Source organism: Onychostruthus taczanowskii, unplaced genomic scaffold (genome assembly GCF_017590055.1).
Source record: "Onychostruthus taczanowskii isolate IOZ18803 unplaced genomic scaffold, ASM1759005v1 scaffold58, whole genome shotgun sequence".
NCBI classification, from domain to species: domain Eukaryota; kingdom Metazoa; phylum Chordata; class Aves; order Passeriformes; family Passeridae; genus Onychostruthus; species Onychostruthus taczanowskii.
This window is the reverse complement of record NW_024503457.1, coordinates 8,890,393-8,912,130: the sequence shown is the minus strand read 5'-3', so window position 1 is coordinate 8,912,130 and position 21,738 is coordinate 8,890,393. Positions and strand designations below refer to the sequence as shown.

Below are 21,738 nucleotides of genomic sequence, written 5' to 3'. Positions count from 1 at the left end.
ATATTCAAAAAAGACTTTTTTTTCAGAATTTATCTTCAACAGCCATTTAAGTACACAGTTAAAGAACTCATCCCTGAACTAGCAAGATGAGCAAAGAGCTCATCTGTTTGATAGTGCATCATTGCTGTCTTTAAAAATATTGCATTATCCCCTAACTTATTGTTAAAAATATGTGAAATGCCCTTAAATTCTAATTTCTATTTTTACCTAGTTCATATTTCTTTGGTCTACAAAATACAAAACACTAACAAAATAAAGCAGTGATAGCTTTCTTTTTTTTTTTTTCAATAACTACAGAAACATCAAAATTACTATGTTGATAAATAATTGCAATTCTATGCCAAGTTTTTTGGCCCATCAATCCCACCATCCCAAGATGGTTCCACAACAGTATACCTAACCTATATATGTACACAACTGGAGCTTCCTCCACACCACTGCTTTTCTCTACACCTCCACTTTGAATGCTTGAAAGTATTTGGCAGCTGCCTGGGACAGCTCCAAAAACCACCTTGTCTCAGACCACAGCAGATTTGACTGAAAGAAAGTCTCCAAATCGAACATGCACAACCACAAGTGAAAAATGCCTCCACTTAGAAACACCAGATCAATGTTCAAAAGTCACAGTAAAAATAGCTGAGTTAATAGCTGAGCAGCACTTTTAAAACTCTTTCTTTGCTCATGTTAAAATGGAGAAAAGGCAAAAGTATCATTTCGGACAGCTTATTATTAAAATGTTTTCAAAGACAGTATGCTCCTTCAAGGGTCTGTGCTATAATACATCCTTCAGATTATTTTACCTTCACATTCTAGACATTTCTGTGGTAAAAATTTAGCAGGAATTGCATTAATTATAGGGGGTTTTTAATACGGAAATTACACAACTATTTTGAACATAAATATTCTGCAAGGTATATATTCTTGTTACAAAACAAAATCAACATAATCACATCTCAAGAATAAATCATCTCTGTCATGTTTGACTACAAACCCCCAAAATACCTTGGAAAAATTTATTTTTAGCTTTTATAGCACATATTCTGTCCAAACATCAACCATACTATTAAAAATATCACGATGGAATATGCAAAACAGCTGGAACAACCTTCTGTGCACAGTTCAGCAGAGACACAGTTCACGTAGTTTTGTTGTAGAAAAATATTTAGGTTTTTATTACCATTTAAGAATCTGTGTGAAGAAAGCATAAGGACAGTGTTTACCTAGATTGTGCCATTACCATGCTATGAAAAGGTTAAGCAAGGGGTACAGTCTTTGGATGGGATTCACTTCCCTGAACTGTACTGAAGTTAAGCAAAAGAGGCAACTAGATAGAATTGAGTAGGGAAGGATAGGAATCTTCAAAAGGTCATTTTCTCTAACTTTCAAACAGCTATCTTAAGAGACTATGAAACAAGATTAAATTTGCATTCCAGCATCTCATGGTTAGTAATGATCTACAGCAGTAGATTGTGCTTATTTGATCCACCACCATCCTCCTCACTGCCCATTCCCACACACAACGAATCTGGGTTTGCTGGAAATTCTTCTGTTTCCTCTTCCCCAATATGACTGTGAGATATCTTTTTCCTGAAATTTAGAGGTGGGCTCCCTCAGACCTTATAATCCTTTCTTTTCCAAAAACATATTCAAGTGATGTTTTTCCAGTTTTTCTGGGCATCTTTTTAAGTGACAGCCATGCAGACCTGAGATGCTCCAAGTACTGTCTCTCAGGAAGAGGCTTAGACAGATTTTCAAAACAAACCCCCAGTTTACTAGCCAGAAAAAAATTACTTGGAGCTAAATAAAACCTAGAATATAGAGGGAAAAAAGCCACACATAAACTGGGACAGATTCTAAATCTAAGGTAGTTGACCATGACTCTAATAAAAAATAAACCTGAAAGAGCTCTGACACATTTTCACACTTATCTTCTCAATCCTCCCTTCCTTGTCATTCCTCCTCTTGGACTGTCATTCAATGCACTCTAAACAACCCCCTTCCAAACTACTGACAACTCAGTGCATAAACAGAGATTTTCTTCACCACTGTGGCAACTTTCCAAGTAAGGACTGTGAGATCATCATACAATTGTTTTTACCACAGAACAAAAACAACGTAGACCACTATACAATAATTAATTACAAAGCAGAAGGGGGGGCAAAAAGAGAAGCCTACTACTCTCTCCTGATATTATTCTCAGCACTTAAAAACCTCAGAATCCCAGGATGAGCCCTTATTAATGAACAAATAACTACAGAACTAAACATAGTGCTGTGCTACCAGCAGTACATTAAAAATGTTTCTTGCTGTGGTATTTTCCTTCTGCTATTTTATGAAGATTTCTGGTAAAGAGCAACCTGATCAATCTCTTAATAGCTGACAAAGCCAATTAGAGCAACTCAGGATTTGCAACAGAGCAGAAAGTGCATTACTCAGTGTTGCTCAAAGGATTCAACTTCTTTTCAAACCCAGTGCTGGGACAAACCAACGTCCAGGGAAAGGGCAGCTCTTCACTAACACACAATTTTAAGTTTCAGTGTTTGTCAAACTAAGGAGGTATCTGGGGCAAGGGCTGTCACTGACTATAAGTGCTGCACCCATCACTTGTCACTACAGGCACATCAGGGATCTACAACCACAGTTTTCACTGCAGAGCAAGCTTTTCTCTCAGTGTTCATGAGTTTGCTACCCAGCAGTCAGCTTCTAAATGAATTATTTGTCACAAGCTAAACTAAACACACCTTTGTCTAGCCCTACAAATTCACTCAAAGCCTTATTTATCACACAGCTTTCCATGTGCTGCGCAGGAGAACTGCATGGAAATACAGCAGACAGTAAGCATCACACTCTATAGGAGTTATCAAAAAGCACAAGCAGCCAGAATCCAAGCAATCACTGACCTTTATAAATATTTAAGCTTACTCCTAATTTTACATAAAGCATTCTCCTACTGATTACTGTCATGTATTATGCAATTATCACTATGCATTCTATGTTGGTTAAATATTTTATCCATGTGCTAGGTGAATACACACACTCAATCAGTAAGACACACCATATATTCAGTTCACATCACCTCTAAATCACACAAATAGACACCAGGCAGCAACTGACAGACCCAGAAGACACAGTCTCAAGCTATGCCAGGGAAGGTATAGGTTGGATATTAGGAAAAAAATTTTCACTGAAAGAATAATAAAGTACTGGAATGCTCTTCCCAGAGAGGTGGTTGAATCACCATCTCTGGATCTGTCTAAAAAAAGGCTGGACATGGCACTTGGTGCTATAGTCTAGATTCTGAGTTGAGGTGTTAGGACATAGGTTGGACTCGGTGATCTTAGAGGTCTCTTCCAACCTCATTATTCTGTGATTCTGGTTTGTATCATAATCTTCCTACAATACCATAATGCTGCACATAGACCTGCATTAGTCCTCTGATGGTCTGCAGACATCCTGCTTGTTGGCTATAACCTAGCTGATATCAGCCACATTTCAATGCTCCCCATAACTCCAGCAGCAGAGCTGTGGCAACTACATTTCCAATTTTACCAGTCTTCCTGACATACCCAACACAGCTGTCCCAGACTCCTCTTAACATAAGTACTGTGATGATCTCTGCAGTTTTTCACCAAGTGGTTTGGGCTGGAACCAACTAAACCTGCCATGGGCAGGGACACTTTCCAGGAGACCAGGTTGTTCAGAGTCCTATCCAATCTGACTTTGAACACTCCCAGGGATGGGGCATCCACAGCTTCTTTGGGCAACCCATTCCAATGTCTCAGCACTGGTACTGTAAAAAATTACTTCTTCATATCTAATCTAAATCTACTCTCTTTCAGTTTTCTCTGCCTCTATCACATACTGAGGTGAGGTTTCTCAGACACTGCAAGAGGTGTATCAGGTCCCAGCCCAGATGCACCCAGGTGAGATTCCCTCCCTCAACTGGAAATACCTCTTTTTGACACTTGCCTGTATCCCATGCATTATTTTCATTATAGTGTCAAACTGACAGACTAAAGACAAACTTAAACCCACTTACCCTCATATAGGCCTTTCTCCTTCAAATTCTTCCATTGCTGAACTCTCTCTTCATAGGGAAAGTTGTTGCATTAGCTCCTAAGCTGAGGCTGTAGCACCATCCAGTTTCAGGCATTCAGCACTGATGCCAGAGTCAGGTGCCCAGGCTCTGTTAACAGTCAAGACAGAAAGCAGGAGTTGGGTGCCTAATTAAAAATCTGCCTCTTTCCACTGATTACATAAGAGCTCAGACTGTCATACTGCTAATTTTGATACCAAGGTTAAACTGGGTAAGAGAATTCATGACAATGTGTGGCCTGACACATTGCTGGGTTGAATTCCATCTCTTTAGTGTTATCTAATTGTCCAATTAATTGTACAGTCACTCCATCTAAAACTGTGCACTAAAAATTAATGTCCTCCTCCCATCCACAAGTTTCAACAACCTGCTTTCAGTGCAGCATGCCAACAATATCAATGCCAGAAAAAAAAAAAAAACAAACCAAAAGAAACAAAAAAGCCTCAAGAAAACTAACTAGCCAACTCCCAGAGAATAATCCCTCTTATATATCTAGCTCCTTCTGTCTCTGGCGTGGCAGTTTTTTGGGTGTGTTTACAGTTCTTACACCAACCTAATCTCCCTCCACCTTGAAGAGTATTTTTGATGCAACACCGTGTTAAATGGCTCAGTAGAATCCAGAGAGACCAGATCTAGCCCATTTATTTTTCTAGAAAACCTACTTTCTTATTAAAAAAAGATACTAGGCCAGTTTGACATGACCTATCTTAGAAAAATAGATTGTGTTTCACCCTGCTTCCATTCAATTCCCATGTCTTTAATTATTTATTCCTTAAAAAAATTCTAAGGTTATTAGGGTCAAATTAAAAAGCGTGAAGTTTCCTAGATCATATTTTCCATATATGTAAAATTCAATAGTATGAGTAATAAAAATCCTCTAAAAAATCTTAGTAATGGATCTATATTTCAATCACACATAAAAAGTACCTTGAAGAAATTCCCAAATTGGAAAGTCCCAATGGAACAACTTAAAAAGTCATTCTGACAGCCAGAAAGTCTGATTGATTTTAAAATACGAGAGATGCAAAAACTGGATGCTTCATCTAAATATGTAAAATCATGACTTTCTGAAATCTCATGAGACCAGAAAAAACACAGGATATTGCTAAAGCCTTTGTATAACTTTACATGTGTTGGATTCAGTGATCTTGGGGGTCTTTTCCAGTCTTAATATGGGAAATCCCAGTGCAAATCTGAAATGTTTGTGGGATTCTGTCACACAAGCCTCTAAGAGTTGCACAGTACCTTAAACTCTCATTGTTCCATACAATTTCTTATATTCACAAACTGTTGAATACATTCATGTATGCTTTTCAATTACTTGGGTCACTCAAGCATGCAACATCTGGAAAAGTTTCTGTTATAAGGCATAATGATTTTCTTGATAATATCCAAAGGCTTTTTAAAAGAATAAGTACACTATTCACTTCTCATGCTGTGAGAATTTGGTTTTTGTTTTTCTTCCTCTTCTTGTTGTTTTAGTGTTTTGGTATCTCTACCATCTTGACATAAAAATTCAAAAAGAAAAAAACCCTTTAAAGCACAAAACATTTCTTAGTCTGCAATTTCAAACTCTTTTTCTGACCCACATTTGCATTTCTCTGCCTTGAGCTGCAAGTAATCATTTTGTTAATGGTAATATTTGTATGTGTTGCCTCCTTCAGACAAATTTAGCCTTAATTTTAATATACTCACTTATTGACTCATTCTTCAAACAGCACAAGTGTGAGTTGTGCATCTTGATGCTTTAGCAGTAGGTTTGTAGCTGCCTGCACATACCACACAATAGTCAAAATAGGCAAGCAGTTAAGATTTCTTCTGAATATCATGGCTAAAAATGTCTAATTGTGCTAAATTAATAGCTATGGGTCATCCAATAGGAGGGGTAGAAGTGGGAGGGCAGGCACCAATCTCTTCTTTGGTGACCAGTGACAGAATTGCAAGGGAATGGCATGAAGCTGTGTTGGCAAGGTTTGGTTAGATATTAGGAAAAGGTTCTTTGTGGAAACCCAGGCCACTGGGAATATTTCTCTGTCTGCTCTGGGGTGCCCTGACCCCCAAGGGAGCACTGACTTTAACCCTCGTTCACTAAGAAAGTTTCCTAGCCTTCAAGACAGACTAGAATCCACAACAGTGTGAAGTAGACAATAGTGAGTAGTGTAGGTGTACCACTTGATGGGAAATTTAGGTTTTGGGATTTTTAGTATGTTGTGGATGGAAGCAAGACGGAGGGCACAGGATGTCATCCTGGATTTCTTCTTCATGCTTCTTCCTCCTTCTTCTTCATGAGTTTAGGTGGCATTTTGTAATTGGGCAGAAAAGCCCGCATTGCGGCTCTTTGGAGTCAGTTATTGGGTTAAAAGGGAAAATAATCTAGGTGTCAGTTCTTAACTGGATAGTTTAGTCTTAAAAGACCTTGTAACAATAGATTGTTAGCCATTTTGTGCCTTGCTAATGAAAAGCTGCCGAACTCACAGTAGTGAGACTGTTTTACTGATAAGAAATAATAAACACCTGTACTGAGTCTGTACATGAACTACTGTCTCAAGTGCCTTCAATCCAGACCCAGAGAAACCAACGACTGGGATCCCCTCAGTTCTTCACCCAGGTGGGTGGGCACTGGAAGAGGCTCCCCAGGGTGGTGACAGCACCAAGCCTGACTGAGTTCAAGAAGCATTTGGACAACACCCTCAGGCACATGGTAGGATTCTTGGGGCTGCCCTGTGCAGGATCAAGAGCTGGACTTGATGATCCTCATGGGCTCCTTCCAACTCGGGAGATTCTATGATCAAGTAAGTTCTGGCTCAGCAGGGCGACTCAGCTGAGAGGCAGCACATGAACAGACACATAACTATAAGCTTCAGTTCCACTGCAGCAAGCAGAAAAGTTAAGATTTCTCCTGGTGTATATTTTAAGATTGATGTGACATTTTGGGAGACCTCAGATCACTGACAAATGCTCCTGACTTCACCAAGGACTGCAGATCCTCAGTGTCTACAGAGGACTTTTACTGAGATGTCTGACTACAGTTCAAAGATATGAATTTGAAAATTTTCCCTGCCCCCCCAAAGTTACGAAAAATCCTGCACTAAAGCTAAAAATAACTATGAGTCTATTCTGCTATTTATTCTTCAGAGAGTAGCATGCTAGCAATGCCTCAGTCTGAAGCAAACTGCAGAGTTTTTGTCTTTCATTGCAGTGCTTCAAGCTATTGCAGGCCATACATATGGAGACCATTCAGAGTGTTCACAAGTGTTTGCACTGCACAGTCCAGACCTTTCAGTGTGGGGAAGTCTGTACCTGAGGACCTACATGGTCACTTTCCATCTTCCTAGCTAAAAAGAAAATACTAATGGAAGTAGGAAATTATCCATATGCAGAGTTTCCAAGAATGAAAGTAGCATGGCAGACAGCTGGTTTTGAAGGTTGATTTAGGTGGTTCAGATTAAGTGTCAATTTGCTCAGTATGTTTTAGCAAAACAGTTATTGCTGATATCCTCATCGTTGTTCTGTGGTAGTTCATCTACGTATCTCCCAAGGATAATACTGACATTATTAACAATTAGGTACTGGACATTTTGGAATTTAAACATTGTAACAGCTTTATAATTAAAATGCAAACACAGGAGTAAAATTAATGTTATTGAATTGAATGCAAGCTTGGGCTGGATAAAGTTCCAAAGACTTTAAAGAGCTTGATATAAGAGTAGGATTTAATTCCAGAAAAAGCTTGATTTTCGTGCTTGCACAGAACATAATACAGACAAAATATTTTTAAAAAGACACAGAAGTCATAAGAAAGAACCAAAGTAATAGCCAACAAATTGCTCTCGTTTCCAGACACTTAAAACATTTGAAATTCTGCCTCTGTCTCCTCCCTTTGTGCCCTCTTCAGCTGTTCTCATTAGCTATGTAACATTATGTCCTCTTACTTTTCTTTCTCTCCCTCTCCCTGGATTCAAGCTCTATTCAATACCATTACGCCTTCATGTAACATATTCAAACTCAGTTCTTCATCTCTCTCTTCACTGCTAAAAGCCATGGTTAACTCTGTTAACTCTAAAGCCAGCAGTCAGAAAACCCTCTAATGGAATACAGAATATTACAGAAAGGCCAAGTGCCACACATTATGCAATGACTGCATGGGTGGTTATTGCAATTATACATGCCACATTGGTATGGGGCATGAATCGATCTAGCATTAACAAGAGGATGATGAACATAATGCTCTAAGAAAGAAGATCACTGCACGTTTAACACAGCCACAGAGTCGCACATGGCCTGCTCTGCATTTATACTTTACAAACTGGCAAGAAGGAAAAAGGAACAAACTAGCAAATGCTGGTGGTTTTTGCTAAAAACCCCTCAAACTGTAAAAGCAGATAGAAAATTTGCAGTAAAAGGTAACAACAATGACCATAAAGCAGCTTGCTGTGCTCATATTAATGATCACCTCTCCTTAGTCAGACACCTGTGCTGTTTGTCCACTCACCATCTACACCAGTATATACTTTAGCAAGGCACATTTCTAGAGATGTCACCCAGAGAACTGACTGAAGAGAAAGCTGGGACTTTTACTTAAAAAGAGTGACATAACCTGTCTTATACACAATTAAGGAGCCTTAATAAAAAAAAACTGTGTGGAGCTTTACATATGCAACACAGAGTTTCACTCCTAATAAAGAAGCCACTAAATCTACATCAGTGGAAAGAAAATATTCACCAAAGTACCAAGCAAACAGGCATACAGAAGTGGTGACATTCTCTTTTCCTTCTCTCCAGACCCACTCTAACACAAAGTTTCCAGCAGGTAGGGCAATTTGACAAAAAAATGGAGTGGGTTGCACAGCCAGGGCCATATTTGAGAAACACTTAATTAGGATGATATGCTGTCCCTGTAGGGGAGCCCCAAATGCTGTCTTTTACCTCTATTATAATGGATTCCTTTGCAAGTGTGGAGACAGAACCCACAGGGGAGAAGTCATAGCTGTCTTGGGGTAGAATGACAATTCTTTTTTAATTTTTTCAGCAAGAAACAGAACTGCATTGGATGGAGATGAAGGATTGTCTCGGGCATTTCTTTTCCAATGCAGACAATGATTAATAAAAGAAAGATGGTATGAATGACTAGTATTACTGCAATTCCTTTTAAGTCACAATATAACTACAGGATCTGGCAATGCTAATTTGCTGCTGGCAACTTTATCCTGGCCTTCTTAGCATGGAGAAAGATGTGTAAGTGCATGCCTGATTCCCAAGTTGTTCTTCACTGAGCAGTTCAAGATGGTCAAAAGAAAAAAATCATACATAAGCCCCTAGAGCATCCTGTTGTGCACTCTGTTCCATTCTGCCCCAATTAAATAACTGAGTCCGTGGTATCGACCATTTGCTTTAATTTCAGATGTAGGCACAGTCATGGCAGCACACCTCTCTAGACTTTCCAGTAATTGATTCTCAGACTGCATTAAGACACACATTTAACACAAGAAAAGCAATGCTGCAGGCGAAAGTGCATCTGCTGACTTTGTCTGCTTGACCTTACAAATGAATTTGATCTCCCTTAGGAGGAGCAGGGGAATAACATCTCTGAGAAGTCAATACTGTTCACCATTGACTCTACTCCACCATTCATTATTTGCTGAACTCTGTAGAAGGGCACTAAGGGCACTACATCAGGGACAAGGACATTGAGTTCCACCCTCAATTTCTGCATGTAACCATAAGCATCAGACTTGACCAAGAGCATCCTTTTACACCTTTCACTACTTCCTACTCCCAACACCAGCAAAACTTCCTGCCTCTACCAGAAGACTCATTTTATTCGTCTGCTTCACATTGCCTTGCAGTTCAGGCCACATCCCCTCATCTCATCAGCATATGTGGCCCAACTTCTCTTACTGTCTGGAATGCCAGAAGCAGCTGCTTAGCTCAAAACACAGCTGCTCTGCACACGGGAAGCAAGAGGAGTCCTATGACCGAACTTTGCTTGGAAACCAGTGGCCAAGGGTCTTCTCACTTCAGCTAACAGGAGCTCCAGAGACACAGATTTCTCTCTCAGGGACTAGTAATGTGACCATCAGCCTCTGCACCCTGCCACACCTCAGGACATAAAGCAGCTCTTTCACTGTGGAGAAGCAAATACTTGACAAATGTTTGTGAAGTGCTCAGCAGGGTTCAAATCCCATCCTGACGGATACTGCTCTATGATACAGCAATGCTCAATGACAGGCAGACCTGCCTTCTTCATCAACAGCTCAGGATGTTTCAGGAGAAAAAGTAAAGAAAGACTGGTTTGTTCCTACAGTAGAAACAGGCAACAAATACTGGCCTTTCAGCATACGCTGTACTTTTAATCTCACAGATTTCCAGAAACACATCATTTGTCCAAATACAAACATATTATACTGTCACTAGCTATTGAACTTCCTCACCTTCTGTGGGCAATTCATCCAAATAAGAACAGAAAACCCCTGGCCAATATAATGAATGACTCACACTACAAACCATAGGGTAAAAGCATGCCACTGGTACCAGAATGTCAGACCTTGTCAATGCTTCATTATTTCCAACGCTGAAAGTTCCTTTTAGATTTCTCTGCCTCTAATTCATGATGAATCTTTGTACCCTTGCCTTCAGTGTCAACAGATCATCACACATTACGGTAGTAATCACTAAAATTATCTTACCTTACTCCACCTTTCACAGATGAAATTCAGCATGTGTATCCAGTTCTTTTTTAATAAAATCTGAAAGACACAAAAAGCACAAATTATTTCTGACTGAATCAATCCATATAAACAGGCTAGTAGTACAGGATATTTTTGGGGGCGGGGGGGGGAGGGGGAGGGGAGGCAGGGCAGTAAGTAATACTTACAGGAACTAAACCCAACTAAAAACCTGTGAAAAAATGCTGAGTGTTAACATTTTATAACATAGCTTCTCTATCATATGAAACAAAATCATTCATTCAGTTACACACCTTCACCTCTTTATTTACATTCAGAGAACAAAGTCTGTATAACTGGGAGGCAGGAAATAACTCTGTAGGATCAAACTTTTTATCTGAAGATCAAAACAAGAACTTATCAAGTAGTATGCCTTCCAGTATAATTTTTAACCTGAAATATCTACCATTTTGCTTCAACAGAGCACGTTAGAAATCTTTGAGTGTGGTACCACAAAAGTGTGCCAAGCCAACAGGTTCCTATGTGGAGAAGATGCTTCTCTATTAAAATGTACACACAGGGCAACCATATAAATACATGCAGTAAGATCAAGAAAGGTAAATCCTTAATTCACAGAAAAATGCAGTCATAGGAAAAGCACTCCTCAAAACATTAAATTCAGGAAGGATTCATACATAAAGTAGTGTTCAAATCTGTGATGCAGTAATCAAGATGCAATTCATCAGCTTACAGCAAAACTAACACAGGAGAACCAGAACTGAAGTAAAAGAAAGAAGTTAAAAAGTACTAAGATAAAACAGCACACTACGGACTAACAAGAACTTCTGCTACCAACTGGGAGCTTATCAGTTGAAAAAAAAACCAGAAGAAGGAAGGCCTTCAAGTCAGATAACAGCCACAAAACGGGAGACACTCCATTAGGGTGTACCAGCCAATGTGCTCCTGCTGCTAGAAGAAGCAGCAGTGTAAGCCAGGAACACTTGCTACAATGAGCTGAACAGCACCCAGCTCAGCTGCAACATGCAGAGAAAGGCTTGTGCAGACAAGGAAGAGCCACCTTCTGCAAAAGCGCTGTTAAACTCAGAAAAGTGGAAGCTGAGGCGAGTTACAGTTTGCTCTTCAGAGATACATAACATGGGCTTTCACCACTGAGGTAAAAAAAAAGTGTTAAGATAAACAGAATGTTAACAAAGTAACGAACATAAGATGAACGATAGCAACAAAAAAAGACAGTGTAGTCAAGGGTAACCTTGTTTTCCATATAATAAAGTGTTATGCCAACGTTAAAACCAGATTTAACAACTCAGGAAACTGCATCCAGCCCTGTGCTTTCATGGACTCATAAGCAATGCATCTAAAATTTCTTGTATAATTATACCTCTTCATAGAAGTGGCCTGCAAAGCAGCTTAGGTTTTGTTCTCTTTTCATTGTCCAAGGTGAAGGCAGAACAAACTTGAGATTCACATCTATGACTGTCAGATGAGAAGTTACAAAGCATTTAATTAACCCTGGCTATTTGTCCTCCATGAGGACAGAGACATCTAACATTATATGGAGCTCTTTTCAGGGTAACTGCGATATGCAAATTATCAGGAAAAAGTAATATACTATTTAAAATCATTTTTATATTGGCAAATTCAGTTGCAAAGTTCCAATTTAATATTCTTTATAACTTCAACTGTATTTATTTAGCATGGTTATTTTTTCTTTTTCCACTCTAAAAGCAGGGCAAATGCTGTGAAAGCTCCTAGATACCATGAAGGCTACTGTCCAGGCAAGTCATGGCCAGTCACACTCACGATCAAGGGCTAATACTGTGGACCTATTACATTAATATCTTGTAACATACTGTACCACCTTCACCTTCAGGACATGTAATATAAAACTTAAACCTGGTCTGTTATTATTTATTTAATTTAAAGGAAGAAACTAAAATGGCAGAGATGATAAAGGAGTCTAAAAGCTCTATTTACAACACTGTGACAAAAACCAGATTAGTTCTGTGGAGACAGGCAAATAATTTTCAACTTTGTGGCTCAGCTTCAAGTATCTGTAAAATAGAGACAGTGTGACCTAGTAACTACATCTTCTTTGCTGCCAAATCATATTCCTAACTTGTTCACTAGCTTCAGCAAGTCACACCCATCTTGCAAAGCAACACTGAGATCGGTGATGTGTTTTAAAATTAGCCCATCAGTGAGATTTAAAAAAAAAAATATTTCAATTTCTGCAGAAAAGGCAAGACCTACCCCTACCAATCCCTCTGCAACTTCTGACCTCCTGCTATGCCCTCCTGCTCTGCACCCCCTTCTGAAAGCAACTTTGGGTTTTCATCTGCATTTCCAGAGGCTGTCTTTAAGTCCTCCTCTTTGACACAACCACAGTTTTTAATTGCACTCTAGTTCTGTTGTACTTTGGTACCTGATTAAGAACTGTCAAAGTGCATCTTTAGCTGTAACAACTAAACTGAATACCAGCAGCATATGCCCAGGTATTACGCTCCCAGAGATACTAATGGCACTTGCAGATGAACAATTCTAACTGGGCACCAATTCAAGCCTTTTTCACCCTACATTGTAAAGCTTTTCAATTATATTGCCCTGTAATAGCAGTAAAACCATAGCAGAGGGTGGTAATATACTACTGTAGACTGCACCAAGGGACCATCTTCTTTACATGTTCTGCCTTCTTTCTCTGGCCTTTTGCATCAAGACAACACAAAAAACACATTCTATTAAAGACTGCAGCATGGTTTTGCTAAATTAAAACCATTCAGAAATTGTTTTGCAATAGATTGATGATGGCAGTTCAAACCTTGGAGCTTGCTGCCAGATTTTAAAAGCCATTCAGATCCTTCACTGTACAGAAATTACATATAGTGAGGCTTTTTCTCTCCCCAATCACTTATAATTGCATCCAGGGTTACCACATAAACTAAGGAGAACGTAATTTCTCCATTAACTCTGCCACACCATTATTCCCAAGTACTGCAGAAAGTGAAGCGCATGACACTATTTTCTGTAGAAAAACATCAGTGTGATAAAAAGCAAACATAAAAATAACAGGGAGTATACATGCTCTCACTGGAAATCCATCACTTTCTCCTCCATGTCCCCTTCTTCCTTCTTTCTGACTCACTGGTTAGCAGCTAAATCATTCCAGAAAGGAAGGCACAACTAACACTTTTCCTTTACAATTAAATGTGGCGTCAACACCTCTGAAGGGTACCTGCAACCCACGACACCAGGTGTGATTTTGTCTATTAGTTAATCATGGAAAAACAGAGCTGCTTGACTGGAGGTTAGCCTTAATAGCTTTTGTCCAGGTTCAGTCCAACAGATGTGCTATTCCCTCAAGAGCTGTGCCAATCTAAACTACTGTCTCCCATTGCCTGTCTTCACTTTTTCCCTCCTTCTGTCTGTCAGCAAAATGGCACATGTTGGTATAACCTAAATATCTTTTAAAAAAATTCCAAACACACCACATTAAAAGCAAATGAAAAATAAAAACAACAACAAAAAAACCTACCGAAAACCAACTCCACCACCCCACCCAACTTCTCTCCAGAATACCTGGACAGAAAAAAAAGAGCAAAACAGAACACTTGGCAAAAGGTACAGTGCAAAACCAAAGCCCTCTAACAAGCTCGGGATGGGGAAGGACTGCTTGCTGATAATACTGGCAAATTTTAGGGAGCAAGAATCTCTGCAGTGGACAAGAAGGTGAGGATGAAACACATGACAGCAGAGCTGCAAACTAATGCTCATTCAAAGAAAGTTGTTAGACCCAGTGGAGCTCAGAAGATATTTCCTGTAAACATATTTTATAGGCTTAAGTTTCCAATAATCAGCCTACAAACAGAGGCAGCATGTTCTTTTTCTAGCAGACAGAAGGTAGAAAATACTGTGTGTCCTGCTGTGCTGTCCGACCTCCTTTGCTGTGGGGCAAATAAAATACTGCATTGTCTAAACTCCCCTGCAACTCTTGCAATACATTATTTCTTGGATTCTTTCTTCTTCATTCCCCATTTTGAAATACCATTTTACAGGAAACAAAGATAAACTCACTTCATTCTAAGCAAATCATTATTGTGATCAACATGGCACCTCTTTTTGCAGTATTTACACAAGATGCTATCACCATTACACCAAAATATACCCTCCAGAAAAAGAGTAAACTTGCCTTGTCTTCATGTCATTTCCCCAGAATTACTTCAGCTTTGCTTGCATTATGTATGCAACCTGCACTGTGCATATTATGTAAACAACATTAAAATTTTATTTATTCTCAACTCCTGGTTGTGAAGAAATAAAATACATGTCTGCAACTCTATCTATCACTTGGTTGTAGCAGTGCTTTAACATTGCTAACACTAGGCTGTGTTCCTGAAGGCGTCACACCTACTCATAAGGCAGAAACACAGGTACAATTTACCTTGCTCTGCACCTGATTTTTATGAAAAGAAAATCACAGAACACAGTAGAACCTCTCCAGGCTGAACACAGAGTCAGAACCCAGAACATGACACAATACTGTCCGTTCCTCAACACTGTCAAACACACACCTCCACAAAGTCAGTCTAGACAAAGAGTGCAAAATGGGAAGCCAGGAAGAGAAGATTACAAAAGACAGTCTCAAGGTCAAAGTGGTTTGCATAAGTAGATCCTGTATTTCATATTCTATTTTACATACTAAAGAGAAGACATGGTTTGATTTCACAAGCATTACTGACCCAACCATCTGCTATGTGTTTATGCAAAAAGATGAGGTGACACCCAGGACCATGGTGCACCAACTGTGAACAATTTTGTAATAGTGTTGATAGTAAATGAACGGTGTCCAGTATCTAAAATTCTTACTCTCTTCTTTAATTTATTCTATCATTGTCACAGTAAGACATGTTTTACCTAGCTACCAAATGCCCACAGTGCCTCTCCCTTTTTTTATCATGGGAGGCAATGTTTTCAAGCAAGATAATACTTCACTGTAAAACTAAACATCCAAGGAACAATGGCTGGAAATTATCTTCATGCAGTGTAACTGATAATTTTCTGAGGATGTTCAGTTTTACACGAATTCCCAAGATGTTGAGACATTAAGATGGGTTTCCTTACTGCACTGACCTTGTAATTGGACCTTACTGCACTGGACCGACCTCATTTTATGAGCCCCCAAATGCAGCCTGAGAGCTCATGTTAGTGGGAACACTGGGTACTCCAGCCATGAAACATACAGTACAATATGGAGAAATCTAGGCTGCATTAATAACTTTTCATATAAATAATCATGTTTACTGTGAAGGCTGTTTTCCAGAAATGCGAATCACAAAGGAACAGGCAAAAAAATGCAAGTTCTAGGGAAGTTGGGAAAGATGTCATACTTCCAAAAAATAAATGCTGCAAACTGTAACATTCTTCTTTCATCAGTTACCACAACCCTCTCAAATGCCTATTTGACACATACCTTCTTAGCAATCTTTTAGATGTCTGCAAATGCTGCTAGTGACAATAAAGCATGGTGCTAGGAAGAAAAAGCTCTTCCCATTTATCCTGGATGCCTTGCTCATGACTGGAAGGGGGATCAAATCTTCACACAAATTGAGTCAAATTATGAGAGTTCTTGTCTCCTACTTATCACAAATATAACACCAGCTAAGCAGATTTTCTCTGGTTAAGTGTTCTGTCCTCCATTTGTCTTTCTGCTAAATTTTACATAAAATTGCTATTTAAAGACACCCTTGATTTTTAAAGAGACAGTTCTTACCTGTGCCAAATATTTTCTAGCCCACAATAAAATCTTACCGGTGGTCCCTTGTGACATTTTGATTTTCCATGAAATTAAAGACTATGGTGATGTTTAGATATCTGAAATATAAATCCCACTAACAAGCACAGAAAAGAACATGCAGTCCTTCTTGAAGTATTAGGAAATATTTTCATCCCAACAAAAGAAGGCAAAGCACTTACAAGGAAGTCAGAACAGAGACAACATGGATGTTGAAGCCAAACCCCTCCCTTCCTCAGATCACACACACACAGACACTGGCAGCCTTCCTTCACTTCCACACATAAAAGGAGCTGTTTCCTCACACTCTCCCTGTGCAAATGGAGGTTTATCCTTCCATGTGCCCAACCAGGCTCCCCCCTCTCACTGCTCTCTGTACCCTGAAGGTGCTCATCTCTTTCCACTATGCCCATGCACTCTGTCTCTCTAACTACATGCCAGCAAAATCTGCCTTTCTTACTATGCATTAGCAAAAGAGCAGTCACTTTTCCAAGCAACTTTCCTGTGTAAAATCAGTTTTCTGTAGAAGTGTCAGCATTATAATATCATGTTCTCATCAGAATCTACAAAGCTATGGGACAATGATCAGAAATCTTCCTTATGCAGGCAAAACCACAAAGGCCACATTCTTCCTGTTACTCACTACCTCCTGTTTACCAAAACACAATTGAAAGTCATCTATTTCTCTCAGGAACAGAGAATAATTTGAGTAACTTTTCCCAGACACCCACATTTGAGAGAGTGTTTATGACAGAAAGAGCTCACTCTAGCCAGCTCAGTTGCATGCACTTTTATGTAATATATTTAGAGCCATGATGCTAATATTTAATTACAGTAATACTAGTGACACAACCTTTTCGTACAAATCCACATATCAAACAGAGCTCAAAAGAGCTCTTCTGACAAGTTTTCCTGAGACAAGAGAGGACACTGTCAACATGGCATTATTTATTTCATGTCCTTGTATGTGCATTATACAAACCAGCATTTTACCATTTTGGTCCATATATCCTCAGGAGAAGCCCTTCCAACTGCTTGACAGAAATAACAGTGAAGCCTGGAAAAAAAAAAATCTTATCCTGTAAAGTCAGACCTCTCGTGTCTATTTCTGAAATGCAACAGAAGAAATCTTTCACAGCAGTCTGTATTTCAGGAATCTGGGACTTATAATACATTCACCCATCACATACAGGAAATTGGATGAAGTTATTGGCATTTAGTGCAATCTAGAATATTGCAGTGCTGTCTTTATTTTTTTTTAACAGCAGACTCCATGCTCTGTTATTCACCTCTGCCTGTAGCTGCTTTCTCATCTGGCACTAACAAGTATTTATCTAAAAAGTAATTTTGAATTAAGGATCACGAACCCGCTCCCTTTAAACTGCGTTTCACCTGAACACAGAAGGTCAATTCATACTTACGCGAGACATCAAACCTACCAGTTGGGTGCTGTTTATTTAAGCTCACGAAGACGAGTCAGAGGTACTCTGCTGCTTTAAAGGCAAAGCATCAATTTGAAATGAAAACTGAGCTAATCCCAGATTTCTGCATCCCTATAAAATACAAGGACAACTCTGCACAGAAATAACATGCCATCATAATCCAGGCCATAGCCTCATTTAACCAGAGCAAAATGAACTATCCTCATCCTCACTGGCTCTGACTCCAGAGCACGACAGGGGGACTACAGTCATGAAGTCGAGTGAAAACCCCGACCCTGAAGGCAAATGAAAGGACCATCATTGTTATCCTCAGAGTATAGGCCGTACCATTCACTCTTTATTTAAACTAGCATAAGCTTCAAAATACACAAAGGTTTAAACACACAAAAAATGAGTGACTTTTTCTGCCTGTTGCAAAAGCTGGTGCAACACAATGAGCTGGGAGCCCCTCTAATAGTTGAGGCCTTCCAGGGCAACAGGATGTGCTCACCACCTCCCTCTGTGTCCCCCTGCTTGAACCGCTCCAGGATTAAGTGAAGAGCTTTTCAGGACACACCACAAACAAGGATTTAACAACTCTTTCCCCCTCCTCTTTAAAACCAGGCAAAAAATCTAATTCCTATAAGAAGTCTTCATCAGAAAACAGCCAAAGGGCCAAGGAGATGCCCTCTAGATGCTTATACTTATACAAGAACCCAAAATAACTTGTGTAAAAATTGTCATCTCTAAAAATTACAGAAATAAAAAGAGGAGTTCTCCAACAAACAAGATGATCCAGTACTGCAAACGTTGCTATTCATACTGCTCACATGCAAGGATTTTATTCCAACAGAACTCGAGTTTACATGGGTTTATTTTAAACATGCAAAAAAAGAGAAACAAAAACTTGTAAAAAAACCCTAATTCCTACAATTTTCCCCTCCCTCCATTTCAAGTTCCTATTTGAAAACAGAAATGCTGTGATGTTCTCTGACAAGGATGTACTACACAAACACCAAGATGCTGCTTTTTCATATACTGCAGAGTCCTTTATCAGGAAGTCTAATGTTAAACAGCATACCACCACAGAAAATATGGCCATTTTTTCAGTATTTTCTGGGGAAAAAATATAGATCCTTATTCAGTGCATGAGCCATCTTCTACTCTGTATAAATTCAGCTTCTGATACAGCAGTGGTCCAATTTGGGTTGATCATTAGCTAAAATGATATAAATGTAATACAATAAAAATATCACTCAAATATGACTCACATAAATTAAATTAATTGCAAGGACAGGATTGGATTCCCCTAAGTTCTTCATCAGGCAAGGCTAGTTATAAATCATTGCTAATGCAGCTTTTGTGTAAAATAGGAGAGTAAGTGCTTCCTCCCACGAAAGAATTTTGGAGAAATGCTTTATTTTTTCTGGGGTCCTCATTTCTCTATGTACTACCCACAGCACCAGCTCTGTTTCCTGCAGCCATTTCCTGCTGTCATGGCAGGGAGACGTAGAACAACATGCCCAAGGACGATGCCACTGTCTGTTCTGAAACTCCTGCTCAAGGACTGAGAGAGCAGAACACGTAAGAGATCAGAATTAATCCAGCAGCTGCCAGGAAGGCTGACAAATGGCTCAAAGTAACACAGAGCATGGCAACAAAAGAAGCCACCAAAAAAAAAAAAGCAGGAGGTTTTACAATGGAAGAAACAAATAAAGGACAGCCTTAACACCCTACCTGTTGTTTGGAACACAAGCAGCACAAGGAGCAAAAGGGAAGTGCTGAATTACATGAGCTTTGTGGCATTCAAGGCTTTCCTAGCTGGAAAACCTACCAAGGGGAGAGAATCCACACCTGAGCAGCTGAAGTGAGAATCAAAAAGGGGGTTTAAATTTCAGCAGGAAGTTCACAAAAGCTTAAGAGAAGGCAAAAATAACAAAGCATGGCTCAGTAGTAATGCAGAGATGAGAAAAAAAGCTCTGATATCCTGTAGGTTAGGAACAGGAGGGGAGAACAGAAAGCTGGGATCTTCTCTTTGGGTTTACAGAAAAAAAAAGGCCAAGGATATCATGAACTCTCACAATTCAAGTCCTGACAAAAGCATCAGTGAAATAATGCAAATAGCCTCTGCCACTTGTTACCTTTGCAGCCTAATACAAAGCTATCTTAAGGTAACAAACCCCAACTTTCAGGTTGCCTAGAGAGCAGATTTTGACAAGCCCTGTTATACTTATTGCAAAATCCCTCCATAGAAGGATCAAATGCACCTGGTTCCTTTGCACTTAACACAGATATAATGTACCTAAATGCATACTTAAAGGCAACTGTTTAAGCAAAATTCTGACACAATCTTAAATAAAAGTAATTAAGATACAAATCAGTGGAAAAATTTAGACTGTAAAAAATGTTTTATTTCTACTTGTTTGGATCTGGGAGGAGAAGGAGACTGTCACATGCCAGAACTTTGTTAGTGAACAGTCCCAAAACCAACCCTAACACTGTTTAAACTAGTTTGCATTTATAATGCTGTAACTTGAGAAATATTTAATATCAGAAACACAAGTCATAAAAATTAGTCAACAAAATTTTTCCCTTGGGATTTGGGCATCCATGACAGACATTGTTTTAAACGCTCCTCTCACACTGTAGTTTTCCAAGTTGGATGTCACCAGAAGTATAAAGATGCTACAAATGCACTAACAGACCTTACATTCCATTTTATTAAGAAAATGAATCTATTATAAAAGCTAGAGTAACACCAAATCTGGTTAATTCATAGCAATGAAAACACTGTCCATCAGTAAATGCTATAAACTAGCAAATAGAAGAAGAACCTAAAGTATGCTGTCATTTTTAAATACCATTATTATGTCACTGTAATTCTTCCAGAAAAGATGACAGTTGTCCCCTTTATGCAAATTCTACATGGAAACGAGTGGTAATTTCAAGTACCTGAAAGCAATCTAGGAAATGACCAGGTTTTGAAAATACCCTCATTCTGAAAACAAACACAAGTGATCTGGCTCCCTTATTACTGAAAGCAACTGCCAACCTCACTGTACTTTAAAAGGATACGGCTTTGCAAATACAAAATAAGTAGGGGGGTAAAAAAGAGGAGAAAAGAAAAAAATAAATTAAGATAAAATTCAGTACTGCGGCCCAAAACCAGAATCCCTAGCTTATAAAATCTCTTGTGGGGAATATAGCAAATGCTCAAGACCCAGAGGATTCTACAAGAGTGTAATAAGCGATACCAGGCTAACCTACATTAAAATTATAGCACTAAAGTGAGTAAAATAGCAGTAAAGCCACTATAAACAAATATTACACCTACTCTGCATATATCAACACTAACTAGAATATGTCTCATTTTTCTGCATATTACTAATTGCCAGAACATTACATATGTGCTTTTAGTAGCACAATGTGAAAATCACCCCAATGTCTGGAAGTACCACTTATAGTATTTGAAGAAACTGTTTACATCCAGGCACTGCACAGATCACATGCACAGTCACAGCCTGAATGCTGAAGGCAAAACAACACCGTGACTCTAAAGGTAAACAATTATTTTGCTACCTCAAATACAACTGCTTTTTTTATTCTATTGACACAGAAATTCATTAAGCAAGAACTAGAGAACTGCAGCACTCTCCAAAGACCAGACAGCTGCTTAAAAACTACTTGTTTTCCTTGCCCTACTGTCCAGCAGGACTGTTTCTTCAAAAGAGGTCTTCTGTCCTTAACATG

At 39.0% G+C, this 21,738-nt stretch overlaps 1 protein-coding gene across 12 annotated transcripts in view; it reads right to left on the bottom strand.

The window, feature by feature from the left end:
• Positions 1-21,738, bottom strand: part of INPP4A (inositol polyphosphate-4-phosphatase type I A) — a 112,157-nt gene that overhangs the window by 61,552 nt on the left and 28,867 nt on the right. For 10 of the 12 annotated variants that reach the window (XM_041417957.1, XM_041417958.1, XM_041417960.1 and 7 more), the window contains 2 exons: positions 10,783-10,842; positions 4,040-4,186 (listed from right to left, as the gene is read on the bottom strand). The gene's annotated coding sequence lies outside the window, so the exon portion shown is untranslated. The remainder of the gene's footprint in view (positions 1-4,039; positions 4,187-10,782; positions 10,843-21,738) is intronic. The other 2 variants (XM_041417959.1, XM_041417955.1) reach the window with 1 other exon arrangement.